Source organism: Pseudophryne corroboree, chromosome 10 (assembly GCF_028390025.1).
Source record: "Pseudophryne corroboree isolate aPseCor3 chromosome 10, aPseCor3.hap2, whole genome shotgun sequence".
NCBI lineage: Eukaryota > Metazoa > Chordata > Amphibia > Anura > Myobatrachidae > Pseudophryne > Pseudophryne corroboree.
Genome location: NC_086453.1, coordinates 171884139 through 171898508, shown reverse-complemented (window position 1 = coordinate 171898508; position 14370 = coordinate 171884139). Strand labels below are relative to the sequence as shown.

At 47.9% G+C, this 14370-nt stretch overlaps 1 protein-coding gene and 1 pseudogene across 3 annotated transcripts in view; both read right to left on the bottom strand.

Annotated features, from left to right (window-relative positions):
- The window catches only part of TMEM51 (transmembrane protein 51), a 418775-nt gene that overhangs the window by 98015 nt on the left and 306390 nt on the right, over positions 1–14370 (bottom strand). The window lies entirely within an intron of this gene.
- LOC134967045 (5S ribosomal RNA) lies at positions 3980–4097 on the bottom strand (annotated as a pseudogene).

Below are 14370 nucleotides of genomic sequence, written 5' to 3'. Positions count from 1 at the left end.
GGGGCAAGAAGAATTACGAGCAATACCACTGATGCTGAAAAAAAAAAAAAAAGGAGACTGACGAAATATTGGGAGACATTTCTAGAGAGGTTATCGTAAGGATGACCTGTTAACGGCTAAGAGGAAAGCACTTGCGGTACCTCGCCAACAATGTCTGGATAACAGGAGAACAAAATCCAGTTGTTGTGCTGCCTATTAAGGACCTACCATACGAGTAGAGTCAACAGAGACATAAGCCGGAACAGGGAGATCCGCTTGAGAATATGCTTCCGAAATAGTCATTCGAAGCCCTCTAACCAGCGTCTATTTATTAAGAGAGAATCTGTCTTTCCGATGGCACTGGTGCGATCCACGTAGATCCTTAATGCTCGGTCTACGTCCCGCGACGCATCTTCCGCAGAAAGTCCTGATACCTGAAAAAACGGGGACTACAATTTCTTCATTAAGATGGAATTTAGACACCACCTTAGGAAGATACCCAGACCTAGTTCTGAAAACTACTTTATCTGGACAAAAAAAAATATCTGAAAAAGAGAACATGACAGCGCTCCTGAATCTGACACTCTTCTAGCTGATGCCATAGTCAGTAGAAAGAGAACTTTAGCTGTCAACCATTTAAGAGCCACTTTATTAAGTGGTTCAAACGGAGCAACTTGAAGGGCTTTGAGGACTAGACTTAAGTTCCAAGGCACTGTAGGAGGAACAAAAGGAGGTTGAATGCACAGCATTCCCTGGAAAAAGTACGCACATGCTGTAAATTGGCAATTTCCTTTTGGAACCATACAGTCAATGCTGATACTTGTACTCTCAAGGAAGCCACCTTCAAACCCTTATCCATCCCTGCCTAAAGGAAATCTAAGACCCTGGAAACTTGGAAAGATTTTGGGTCCATATTTCTTTCACTAAACCATGAATATAGGCCTACCATATTCGGTGATAAATGAGAGTTGAGGAGGGTATCCTCGCTCTGAGCACTGTTTGAATTACCTGTAGCGAGAATCCTCTTGACTTCAGGATAGAGGTTTCAAGAGCCACGCCGTTAATGATAGTCGATCCAGATTAGGGAGGCCAATCCCGGGATCGGCGGGATCCCAGTATTTGGGCCCAAAAATGCCGGGATTTGAATCCCGGGATTGGAGCATCCAATCCCGGGATTCACGGGATTATACTGCGCATGCGCGGCGGCGGGAGGGTGGGTGTGTAAGTAATAGTACTTACTAATATTAGGCGGGCGGCAGCCATGATCAAGTTGAACGTGGCGGCACTTCAAATGTAGCGCCGGCCGCCAGCCAATCAGAGCTGGCGGACCGGCAGCCAATCAGGGAAGCTGCAGCGGCAGCCAATCAGGAGCGACTGCTGCGGCCGCTTCCCTGACTGGCTGCCGGTCCGCCAGCTCTGGTTGGCTGGCGGCCGGCGCTTCATTTGAAATGCCGCCGCATTCAGTGTGTTAATGGTTGCCGCCTGTCTAATAGTAAGTACTATTACTTACACCCACCCTCTCTCCCTCCGTGCAGTCAGTGGTGCTCCCTACAGCCTTCCTCCCTCCCGCACCGCTACCAACCCTCCCTGCCGCGACCTACACCCTCCCTCCTGAGTCCCGCACCGCTGCCTACACCCTCCCTACCTCCCTCACCGCTACCTACACACACCCTACCTCCCGCACCGCAATCCCGGGATTGACCGTTTTTCAATCCCGAATCCCGGGATTGAAAAAACGGCCCGGGATTAGCCTCCCTAATCCAGATGCCTGTGGTAACAAGGACCCTGCATTAGTAGATCTGGACGTTGAGTGAGCATAAGTGGAGCATCCATCGACATTCTCTGCAGATCTGTGTACCAATGCCTTCTGGGCCAAGCTGGAGCTATTAGAATCACGGCACCCTTTGCTTTTTTTATTTTCCTCACCACCCTGGTAGCAGGATGATCGGAGGAAATAGATACGACAGATGAAAATCCCATTTCACTAACAAGGCGTCCACAAAAATCGCTCCGGGATCCTTTGTTCTTGCCCCATATGCGGGCACTTTGTTGTTCAGACGGGACGCCATTAGAGCTCTCTCTGGCAAACCCCACTTGTCTACAAGAGTCTGAAAGACTTCCGGGTGTAGAGCCCATTCGCTTGCTTGAATGGTGTGTCGACTGAGAAAGTCCAATTCCCAGTTTAGGACTCCCGCAACGAATAGTGCGGACAATGCTGGAAGATGGAGTTCTGCCCACTTTAGTATGTGACTTACCTCCTTCATTGCTGTTGTGCGTTCCTCCATGATGGTTGAGGTACGCCCCTGCCGTTAAATTGTCTGAGCAGATCTGGACTGGTCTTCCTTGAAGAGTGTCCTTTTCCTGAATCATTGCCATATATATGGCCCGAAGTTCTAACCGATTTATTGGCAGGCAACTTTCTTCTGTGGTCCATTGTCCCTGGAACTATAATCTTCCGGACACTGCTCCCCAGCCCTGAAGACCGGCATCTGTTGTCCGGATCCCCCATCTGATATGCAAAAAGGTTCTTCCTTTGTTTAGATGGAATGTCTGTAGCCACCAGGCTGAGGACTTTCTTACCTTGTGTGAAAGTACCATCGTCTGTTTCTTTATTGTCTGATGTATTCCATTCCATCTGGCCAGAATCAGAGGCTGCCAAGGTCTTGAGTGGAATTGTTCATACTCCACCATGTCAATTGTTGACACCATCAAACCCATCAGTCGCATAGCTGCGTGGATTGATATTGTTTGACTGTGTAACAACTCCTGAGTACTTGACTGTGCCTTGAATATCTTGTTCTGAGGTAATCCGTTTTCTGCAGATTTGAATTCAGTACCACCCCACAGTGACGGAACCAGAGATGACTTTGCCCAATATATGAACCACCCATGCCTCTGCAGACAAGTCATTGTCTGTTGGAGATGGCACAGAAGCTTTTCCTGTGATTGTGCCAGGACAAAAAAAGGTGGTCGAGGTATGGCAATTTTCTTATCCTCTTCTTGCGGAGATAAGCTGCCATAAACATCATAATTTTGGTACATACTCTGGGGGGCTGTGGCTAAATCAAAGGGTAAGGTATGGAACTGAAAATGTTGCTAAAGAATGGTGAACCTTGAGATAACACTGATGGAACAGTGCTATAGGAACCTGTAGGTAAGCATCCTGACTATCCAGGGATACCATGTAATCTCCTGGCTCCATGCAAAAACTATGGAGAGCAACGTCTCCATGTGAACCGTAGTACCTAAACTTATCTGTTTGGGATTTAGAGAATGGGGTGAAAAGATCCTTCTGAACCCAAACCCGGTTGGAGTAAAAACCCCTGTCCCTATTGTGCAGGGGTTACTGGAATGATTATTCCTGACAAATGCAATTTCTGAACTGCTTCTTGCACACCCTTGTCCTTCGCCTCAACCAGAAACGGACTGGAACAGAAGAACCTTCGAGGAGGATGCTTCTAGAAGGGAAAGCATAACCTAGAGATACAGCTTCTTGCACCCAGGCATCTGTTTGTAGACTGCTACCAGATCTGTGCAAACTAAAGAAGTCGGCCCCCTATCCTTTTGGGGTCCCCCAGAAGGAGGCCCGCACCATCATGCTGATGGCTTATCCTTTGGTTTGGAAGCTGGCCCTCTGGTTGCCTTTGCTTCTATGCCTTACAAAACTTATTGTATTGGGGCTGCTTTGTGACCGACAAGGCCGAAACTGGACCCCTAGGTTTGGGGTTATATGTGGAAGGAAACGTGACCTTCTTGGAGTCTGTTTCTGACTCCAGAATATCTGTTAACTCTTTCCCAAACAGAAACTTCCAGCCAAAGGCAAAGTTTACAGAACCTTCTTTGATTCTGAATCAGCTTCCCATGTATGTAAGCAAAACTGCTCTGCGAGCAACTACTGTTAATGCTGATGCCCTAGAACATTATTGTCCATATGAGCTATATGGGATTCTTGCTCCCTTGCAGGTGCTTAAAACCTGTCTTCCAGTACCTCAGCCCAGTGTACCTACAGCATCTGGTATTCCAAGGTGGTCTCCCATCCAAGAACTAACAGGCCCAACACTGCTTAGCTTCCAAAATCTAGTGAGATTGGGCCTATCCAGTGTGGTGTGGCTGTAGATTGCACGGTGAAGTCATGGCTGGCCTTATGACTGCCCCAGACAGAGACAATATGGTTTTCAGAAAACCATTCCTCTTTTGACGTTAATGGCAAAGGCCATATAGATTTTCGCACTATCAATGATATGCGTATCTACTTTAGGAGAAACTGCCTATTTTAAACCAGTTCCCAGCTGGAAAAGGATATTTGGAATCCCATTTACTGGGAACCTATAATCCTTATTGGGTATAGCCAAAACCTGTTCCATGATTTACATCAGCTGCTGGGGTCCCCCCATGCGGAGGCCCTATTTTTTGGGATGTTTAAACATAGGTACCTTATTTTTAACAAAGGCTCTCCTAATCCTTTAAGGACAGAAAGGCCCTTACTGCTCTCATTAATTCAGCTATATTCACTGAGCTGATACTCTACTTTGGCATACAAAGTACAGGTAGAGGGTATGTAGAGCTTTCATCGTCTGATGAATCATCATGTGTAGCCTGTTGGGGATACCGTAGGTAGAGAGCTGCATGTATGGGTTAATAGTGAACCCTATTCCTGGTATTGACGCTGTAGGAATTAACCTTTCAGCTACCTGTATACTGGACCAGGTCTGTGCAAACATCGCCCAAGGGGGATTTATCTGTACTTGACGTAGATAAGGGATCTGCCTTGTATTATGCTGAAAAGCAAACCATTTTACACATAAACCATCCTGTACCAGATCAGAGGAGATCACACAGTTTTTGCAAGACAACATGATAGGAGTGTTGGTGTTACTGTAAGTGTACTCTCGTCACTCTTAGACATGATAAATAATCAGCACTTTCACAGTGTACTACACAATTTGTGACTGTAACCACTTTATCGTTCTAAAGTGATATCAATCTGACCCTTACCCATGCACCCGCATTGAGGATCAGAAGACCAACTGACAAACATATATAGAAGTCAGCAATCACACAAGCAGTCAGTCACATGTTATATTAGTCATATGAGCACATAATTAACTACGAACACTTTTAAAGTATGTAGGAGTACATATTACTGAATTCTGTTTTATACAGATCCTAACGTATTCAGACGCAATGCGAAGAAAACCACAGTAATGTACACAGACTCATATGCAATAGGCACTTAAATTTAACTATTCATACTGACAAAGGTAGGTAGAAATTTAGTGCTGTATAACCCGTACTCAGTAGAGTGGGATACAGTGAGACTCACATCACTCCAAAGATCGATCAATACGTTAGCGAACGCTGAGTGGATCCAGACGCAACTAGTGTACACCGCTGCTCCGGGAACTTGTAGTGAACACAGACGCACTGTGCATACAGACGCACCGGCCATACAGATGCCTGTATTGCGAATGGGTCTCCTCACGGTAGCGCTTAGTGAAAACAGATGCAGCGGCCTATGCTGCGACCGAGGCCCCTCGTGGTAGCGTCTGAGACAAAAGTGAGGCAACAGTTCATGGCGGGAGACTCGTGGAAACTGGTCATGAACTGGGGGGGGGGGGAAGGGCGACCAGGAGAGCATCTAACTCCCCACCGCTGACATCAACCCTTGGGATCGCAGCCTCATACTATTCATGGTGCCTTATGATCCCTAAGGCCTAGCGCTGGAGCACCCGTGGTGGCGGCGCGTCAGCTACTGCTTGGTAGTCTCCTTCCAATACAGTGCAGCTGTGTCCGTATTCCCCGACTACGGGGAACCGATGCCTTACCTTCTCCCCGTGCTCCGGCCACAGCCTGGTAACATCTGCTGGACCTGCTAGTATATCAGACACAGACGCCCGCCAAGACAGCACTGTACACATGGGTAAGCGTTGTTGCGACCCGGCGGAGAGTTGTTGGAGCGACTCTTTCCAATATGCGTATAAGACGCTGTTAAGAAAGATCGCTCAAAAACATAGTAAGACTATACAAATAAAATAAGAATGCTTAAGGCTGCCATAGAACAGCAGCCCTCTGACCATGGACCGGCTCCTGCCGCACCAAACAAAAAACTGATTTGCCTGAGCCAGTGGGTGGGGATATATGGATGGGCTTGTTGCATCCTGGGAGGACTTGGTGCCAAACCGCTGTCGCTCCATCATATCCCATTGTTATCCTGTGGATAACCTGTGGACCCTGAAGGGCCGGAGAAAAACTGATAGCACACATTAAACCACTGCAAACCACTTTTTTTTAGTGTGTACTATCAGTTTATTATGCCGTGAGTGTCACGTCTTTCCTAGATAGATAGATAGATAGATAGATAGATAGATAGATAGATATACACACACACACACACATATATATATATATATATATATATATATATAATCAATGTGGTGTGACCCGGCACTCCTCACGCTCCCCAGCGTATCGATAACCTGCTCCCGTGCCCTCTCCTCATGGACCTGGATCCAATGTACAGCAACACCAATAAGAGCGGCACTGAGAGACTTGCAAGGTATTGTGAACAAAATGTGCCTTTTATTCTTTCAACGTTTCGGGGACGCAGCCCCTTCGTCAGGATAACCAAACAGTGCAAAATACAGTGTATAAATACCTTCAGTGAGATGAGGTCCGCACCGCCGCCTCCAGCCACGCTGCCCGGGTCCCGGTCCTGACGTCACTCCGCCCACAGGAAATGACGCGGCTCCGGTCCGTCCGGCTGGCGCACTGGGGCTGGGGAAACAGTAACCATGGGAACAGATACACAATGTGAATACAACTTACTCAAATAAAGTGCTTAGCGGCAAGCATATACACCCAATAAATACTATTGCAAAAAGTGTATATCGTATAGACTTATCCCATAATGTCTAAAATAAGTGAATAAAAAAAGTAACAATGAATAATAAAATCTGCTACATTCCGTCACTCTACTGGGGCCAACAGGGGGATATTAAGATACTTTCTAACTACAATTATACCCACTTATCATGTTTTATAATACTCAAAGTCCCATGTACACCTGAACAGTATTTACTTATAGTGATCAGAGTAAGCTATTCATAAATCCCACTCCTCTCTATTGAGATCTATATAATTCAAAACGTGGTATAAGTGCTGCCAGCACCTTACCAGGAACTATTATAAGAAGCATTTTAGACTAAGGGCTTCATTAAGACCCCTAGGCCATTGGGTGTTAAGTGTTTATATCCATTTAGATTCCGCCTGCAACAACTTTTTAGAACGATCCCCACCACGCAGCGAGAATGGGACATGACCTATTATTGTATACTGTATATTGTATACCGTAGCGTATTATTGTATACCTGCTTCCCGATTTAATGGCCTCACGTATGGCATACCTATGTTGTGCCATTCTTGTTTTAAAGGCACAATCGGATTTGCCAACGTAGGCAAGTCCACAAGGACAAGATAATAGATATATCACAAATTTCGAATCGCATGATAGGGGATACCTGATACTGTATTTTTTCCCGGTATGGGGGTGCTGAAATGTATCCCCTTGTACCATGTAACCACAGGTGGTGCAGCCACTACACTTATAGCACCCATTCTTACGTCTAAGAAAGTTCTTTTGTGAATTACCTTTTCCAAAAGAGGAGACATCAGTCCTTACAACAAAATCCCTTATACTCCGCCCCCTGGAATAGCTAGGCAATAGTCTAGACTGATATGCCTCCCCCAAATCTCTATCAGATGCAATAATAGGCCACAATTGTCTGGTGCATTTAGTTAATCATGTACTGCTGGTATTGTACCGTGTCACCCAGGGGAACTTTCCATCAAGTGGTTTCTGTACACTAGGTTTCAGTGGGATGCGGTCAGGATGCCGCCGGACGGAATCCCGGCGGTCGAAATACCGACGCCGGAATCCCGACCGCCACAATCCCGACATATTCTCCCTCCGTGGGTGTCCACGACACCCATAGAGGGAGAATATAATAGTGTGCCGAGCGTAGCGAGGCTCCGTGCCCGCAGCGTGGCGAGCGAAGCGAGCCCGCAAGGGGCTTCGTTCCGCTCACCACCCCTGTCGGGATTGTGTGGTCGGGATTCCGGCGTCTGTATTTCGACCGCCGGGATTCCGACCGGCGGCAATTAGTACTGATCCCGTTTCAGTAGCTGCTGACGTGTAACTCTCAGCGCTTTCTGTTTAGCTTGTTCCAACAATCCTAATGGATACCCCCTCTCAACAAATTTGATAAACATCTCACTCAATTGCTTATCTCTCTATGTCTCCTGGCTGTTAATCCTACAGACCAGCAGGAACTGTGAAAGGGGAAGGCCTGAAATGGTAGGCTTAGGATGGAAACTATCAAACCTTAATAAATTGTTCCTATCCGTGGTTTTAGTGAACAATCCAGTGTTAATAACACCATCAGTAATGGCAATGCACACATCAAGGAAAATAAGAATTTACTCACCGGTAATTCTATTTCTCGTAGTCCGTAGTGGATGCTGGGAACTCCGTAAGGACCATGGGGAATAGCGGGCTCCGAAGGAGGCTGGGCACTCTAGAAAGATCTTAGACTACCTGGTGTGCACTGGCTCCTTCCACTATGACCCTCCTCCAAGCCTCAGTTAGGACACCGTGCCCGGACGAGCGTACACAATAAGGAAGGATTTTGAATCCCGGGTAAGACTCATACCAGCCACACCAATCACACCGTATAACTCGTGATATGAAACCCAGTCAACAGTATGAAACAACCGAGCCTCTCAACAGATGGCTCAACAATAACCCGATTTAGTTAACAATAACTACGTACAAGTATTGCAGATACACCGCACTTGGGACGGGCGCCCAGCATCCACTACGGACTACGAGAAATAGAATTACCGGTGAGTAAATTCTTATTTTCTCTGACGTCCTAGTGGATGCTGGGAACTCCGTAAGGACCATGGGGATTATACCAAAGCTCCCAAACGGGCGGGAGAGTGCGGATGACTCTGCAACACCGAATGAGAGAACTCCAGGTCCTCCTCAGCCAGGGTATCAAATTTATAGAATTTTGCAAACGTGTTTGCCCCTGACCAAGTAGCAGCTCGGCAAAGCTGTAAAGCCGAGACTCCTCGGGCAGCCGCCCAAGATGAGCCCACCTTCCTTGTGGAATGGGCATTGACAGATTATGGCTGTGGCAGGCCTGCCACAGAATGTGCAAGCTGAATTGTACTACAAATCCAACGAGCAATAGTCTGCTTAGAAGCAGGAGCACCCAGCTTGTTGGGTGCATATAGGATAAACAGCGAGTCTGATTTTCTGACTCCAGCCGTCCAGGAAACATATATTTTCAGGGCCCTGACCACGTCTAACAACTTGGAGTCCTCCAAGTCCCTAGTAGCCGCAGGCACCACAATAGGCTGGTTCAGGTGAAACGCTGACACCACCTTAGGGAGAAACTGGGGACGAGTCCTCAATTCTGCCCTATCCATATGGAAAATCAGATAAGGGCTTTTACAGGACAAAGCCGCCAATTCTGATACTCGCCTGGCCGAAGCCAAGGCCAATAACATGACCACCTTCCACGTGAGATATTTCAGATCCACGGTTTTTAGTGGTACAAACCAATGTGATTTTAAGAAACTCAACATCACGTTGAGATCCCAAGGTGCCACAGGGGGCACAAACGGGGGCTGAATATGCAGCACTCCCTTTACAAAAGTCTGAACTTCAGGTACTGAAGCTAGTTCTTTTTGAAAGAAAATCGACAGAGCCGAGATCTGTACCTTAATGGAGCCCAGTTTTAGGCCCATATTCACTCCTGCTTGCAGGAAATGCAGAAATCGACCTAGTTGAAATTCCTCTGTTGGGGCCTTTTCGGCCTCACACCATGCAACATACTTCCGCCATATGCGGTGATAATGATTTGCTGTAACCTCTTTCCTAGCTTTAATAAGCGTAGGAATGACTTCTTCCGGAATGCCCTTTTCCTTCAGGATCCGGCGTTCAACCGCCATGCCGTCAAACGCAGCCGCGGTAAGTTTTGGAACAGACAGGGCCCCTGCTGCCGCAGGTCCTGTCTGAGCGGCAGAGGCCATGGGTCCTCTGATATAATTTTTTGAAGTTCTGGGTACCAAGCTCTTCTTGGCCAATCCGGAACCACGAGTATCGTTATTACTCCTCGCCTTCTTATTATTATTCTCAATACCTTTGGTATGAGGGGCAGAGGAGGGAACACATAAAACGACTGGTACACCCACGGTGTTACCAGAGCGTCCACAACTATCGCCTGAGGGTCCCTTGACCTGGCGCAATATCTTTTATAGCTTTTTGTTGAGGCGGGACGCCATCATGTCCACCTGTGGCCTTTCCCAAAGGTGTACAATCCTTTGGAAGACTTCTGGATGAAGTCCCCACTCTCCCGGGAGGAGGTCGTATCTGCTGAGAAGATCAGCTTCGCAGTTGTCCACTCCGGGAATGAACACTGTTGACAGTGCTAACACATGATTTTCCGTCCATCGGAGAATCCTTGTGGCTTTTGCCATCGCCATCCTGCTTCTTGTGTCGCCCTGTTGGTTTACATGGGCGACCGCCGTGATGTTGTCTGATTGAATCAGTACCGGCTGGTTTTGAAGCAGAGGCCTTGCCTGTGTAGAGAAGTCACCTGACTTGACCAAAGTCCTTGGAATTTTCTTCCCTGTGTGACTGCCCCAGCCTCAAAGGCTGGCCTCCATGGTCACTAGGACCTAGTCCAGTATGTCGAACCTGCGGCCCTCCTTAAGATGGGCACTCTGCAGCCACCATTTTAGAGATACCCTGGTCCTTGGAGACAGGGTTATCAGCCGATGCATTTGAAGATGCGATCCGGACCACTTGTCCAACAGGTCCCACTGAAAAGTTCTTGCATGGAACCTGCCGAATGGGATTGCTTCGTAGGAAGCTACCCTTTTTCCCAGGATTCGCGTGCAATGATGCACCGATACCTGTTTTGGCTTCAGGAGGTCTCTGACTAGAGATGACAGCTCCTTGGCTTTCTCCTCCCGGAGAAACACTTATTTCTGGTCTGTGTCCAGAACCATCCCCAGGAACAGTAGACGTGTCATAGGAACCAGCTGTGACTTTGGACTGTTTAGAATCCAACTCTGCTGTTGTAGCACTTTCCAAAATATTGCTACCCCGACTAGCAACTGCTCCTTGGACCTCGCCCTTATAAGGAGATTGTCCAAGTACGGGATAATTAAAACTCCCTTTTTTCGAAGGAGTATCATCATTTCGGCCATTACCCCGGTAAACACCCTCGGTGCCTTGTACAGTCCTGTCTGGACTTGGTAATGGTAATCCTGTACCACAAATCTGAGGTACTTCTGGCGAGGATGGTAAATGGGGACATGCAGGTAAGCATCCTTGATGTCCTGGGATACCATGTAATCCCCCTCGTCCAGGCTTGCAATAACCGCCCCGAGCGATTCCATCTTGAACTTGAATTTTTTTATGTATGTGTTCAAGGATTTTAATATAAATGGGTCACACCGAACCATGTGGTTTCGGTACCCCAACCCGTGTAGAATAGTAACCCCGTCCTTGTTGAAGTAGGGGCACTTGAGTATTACCTGTTGGGAATACTGCTTATTAATTGCCTTTAGTACAGCCTCCCTGCCTGAGGGAGTTGTCGGCAAGCCATAATCTAGGAAACGGCTGGGGGGAGATATCTCGAATTCCAGCTTGTACCCTGACATACATCTTGAAAAAAAAACAGGGATCCACCTGTGAGCGAGCCCACTCATCGTTGAAATTTTTTAGACGGCCCCCCACCGTACCTGGCTACACCTGTGGAGCCCCCGCGTCATGCTGTGGGCTCAGAGGAAGCGAGAGAAGAATTTTGAATCTGGGAGCAGGCTGACTGGTGCAGCTTTCTCCCTCTTCCCTTGTCTCTGTACAGAAGGGAAACGCCTTTGACCCGCTTGCTTTTCTGAAGCCGAAAGGACTGTACCTGATACAGTGCTTTCTTAGTCTGTGAGAAAACTTGAGGTAAAAATATTTCTTCCCAGCTGTGGCTGTGGATACGAGGTCCCAGAGACCATCCCCAAATAATTCCTCACCCTTATAAGGCAGAATCTTTTTAAAGTCAGCATCACCTGTCCCGTGACAGGTCTCTAATACCCTCCTGACAGAATGGACATTACATTCATTTTGGATGCCAGCCGGCAAAATATCCCTCTGTGCATCCCTCATATATAAGACGACGTCTTTAATATGTTCTCATGTTTGACAGGGTCACCGACCACGCTGCAGCAGCACGATCTGCAGGTCTCCGTCTAGTACCTGAGTGTGTAAATACAGACTTCAGGATATCCTCCTGTCTTTTATCAACAGGTACCTTCAAAGTGGCCGTTCCTAAAACGGCAGTGCCACCTTTTTTGACAACCGTGTGAGCGCCTTATCCACCCTAGGGGATATCTCCCAGCGTAACTTATCCTCCTGGCGGGAAAGGGTACGCCATCAGTAACTTTTTAGAAATTACCAGTTTCTAAACGGGGGAACCCACGCTTTTCACACACTTCATTTATTCATCTGATGGGGGAACAAAACACTGCCTGTTTTTTCTCCCCAAACCTAAAAACCCATTTTTAGAGGTGCTTGGGTTAATGTCAGAAATGTGTAACACATTTTTTATTGCCGGGATCAAGTCACGGATGTTCCTAGTGGATTGTGTATATGTCTCAACCTTGTCGACACTGGAGTCAGACTCCGTGTCGACATCTGTGTCTGCCATCTGAGAGAGCGGGCGTTTTTGAGCCCCTGATGGCCTTTGAGACGCCTGGGCAGGCGCGGGCTGAGAAGCCGGCTGTCCCACAGCTGTTACGTTATCCACCCTTTTATGTAAGGAGTTGACACTGTCGGTTAATACCTTTCACCTATCCATCCACTCTGGTGTCGGCCCCACAGGGGGCTAACATCACATATATCGGCCTCTGCTCCGTCACCATATAAGCCTCCTCATTCAACATGTCGACACAGCCGTACCGACACACCGCAGACACACAGGGAATGCTCTAAACGAGGACAGGACCCACAAAAGCCCTTTGGGGGGACAGAGTGAGTATGCCAGCACACACCAGAGCGCTATATAATGCAGGGACTAACTGAGTTATGTCCCCTATAGCTGCTTTTTTTTTTATACAATGTATACTGCGCCTAAATTAAATGCCCCCCCTCTCTTTTTTAACCCTTTTCTGTGTTGTAAACTGCAGGGGAGAGCTAGGGAGCTTCCCTCCATCGGAGCTGTGAGGGAAAATGGCGCCAGTGTGCTTGAGGGAGATAGCTCCGCCCCTTTTCCGCAGCCTATTCTCCCGCTTTTTTATGGAATCTGGCAGGGGTATTTACCTCATATATAGCCCCTGGGGCTATATATTGAGGTATTTTTGCCAGCCAAGGTGTTTTTATTGCTGCCTCAGGGCGCCCCCCCCCAGCGCCCTGCACCCTCAGTGACCGGAGTGTGAAGTGTGTGAGAGGAGCAATGGCGCACAGCTGCAGTGCTGTGCGCTACCTTGGTGAAGACTGAGTCTTCATGCCGCCGATTTTCCGGACCATTTTCTTGCTTCTGGCTCTGTAAGGGGGACGGCGGCGCGGCTCCGGGACCGAACACCAAGGACTGGGCCTGCGGTCGATCCCTCTGGAGCTAATGGTGTCCAGTAGCCTAAGAAGCCCAATCCGGCTGCAAGCAGGCGAGTTCGCTTCTTCTCCCCTTAGTCCCTCGCTGCAGTGAGCCTGTTGCCAGCAGGTCTCACTGAAAATAAAAAAACCCAAGTCTATTTCTTTCTAAGAGCTCAGGAGAGCCCCTAGTGTGCATCCAACCTCGGCCGGGCACGAAATCTAACTGAGGCTTGGAGGAGGGTCATAGTGGGAGGAGCCAGTGCACACCAGGTAGTCTAAGATCTTTCTAGAGTGCCCAGCCTCCTTCGGAGCCCGCTATTCCCCATGGTCCTTACGGAGTTCCCAGCATCCACTAGGACGTCAGAGAAATTAATCTGCTTGTCATTGATCTCCATGGTAAATTTGATTGGGCTAGGAGTGGAATTATGTTGTTCTATAATATTAACCAACTGAATTTTAGTACCTTTCCAAAAAATCAGTACGTCTCTATCAACGCTATATAGATGACATACTGATTTTTTGGAAAGGTACTAATTTGAGTAAGTTGTATTCACATTGTGTATCTGTTCCCATGGTTACTGTTTCCCCAGCCCCAGTGCGCCAGCCGAACGGACCGGAGCCGCGTCATTTCCTGTGGGCGGAGTGACGTCAGGACCGGGACCCGGGCAGCGTGGCGGCGGTGCGGACCTCATCTCACTGAAGGTATTTATACACTGTATTTTGCACTGTTTGGTCAT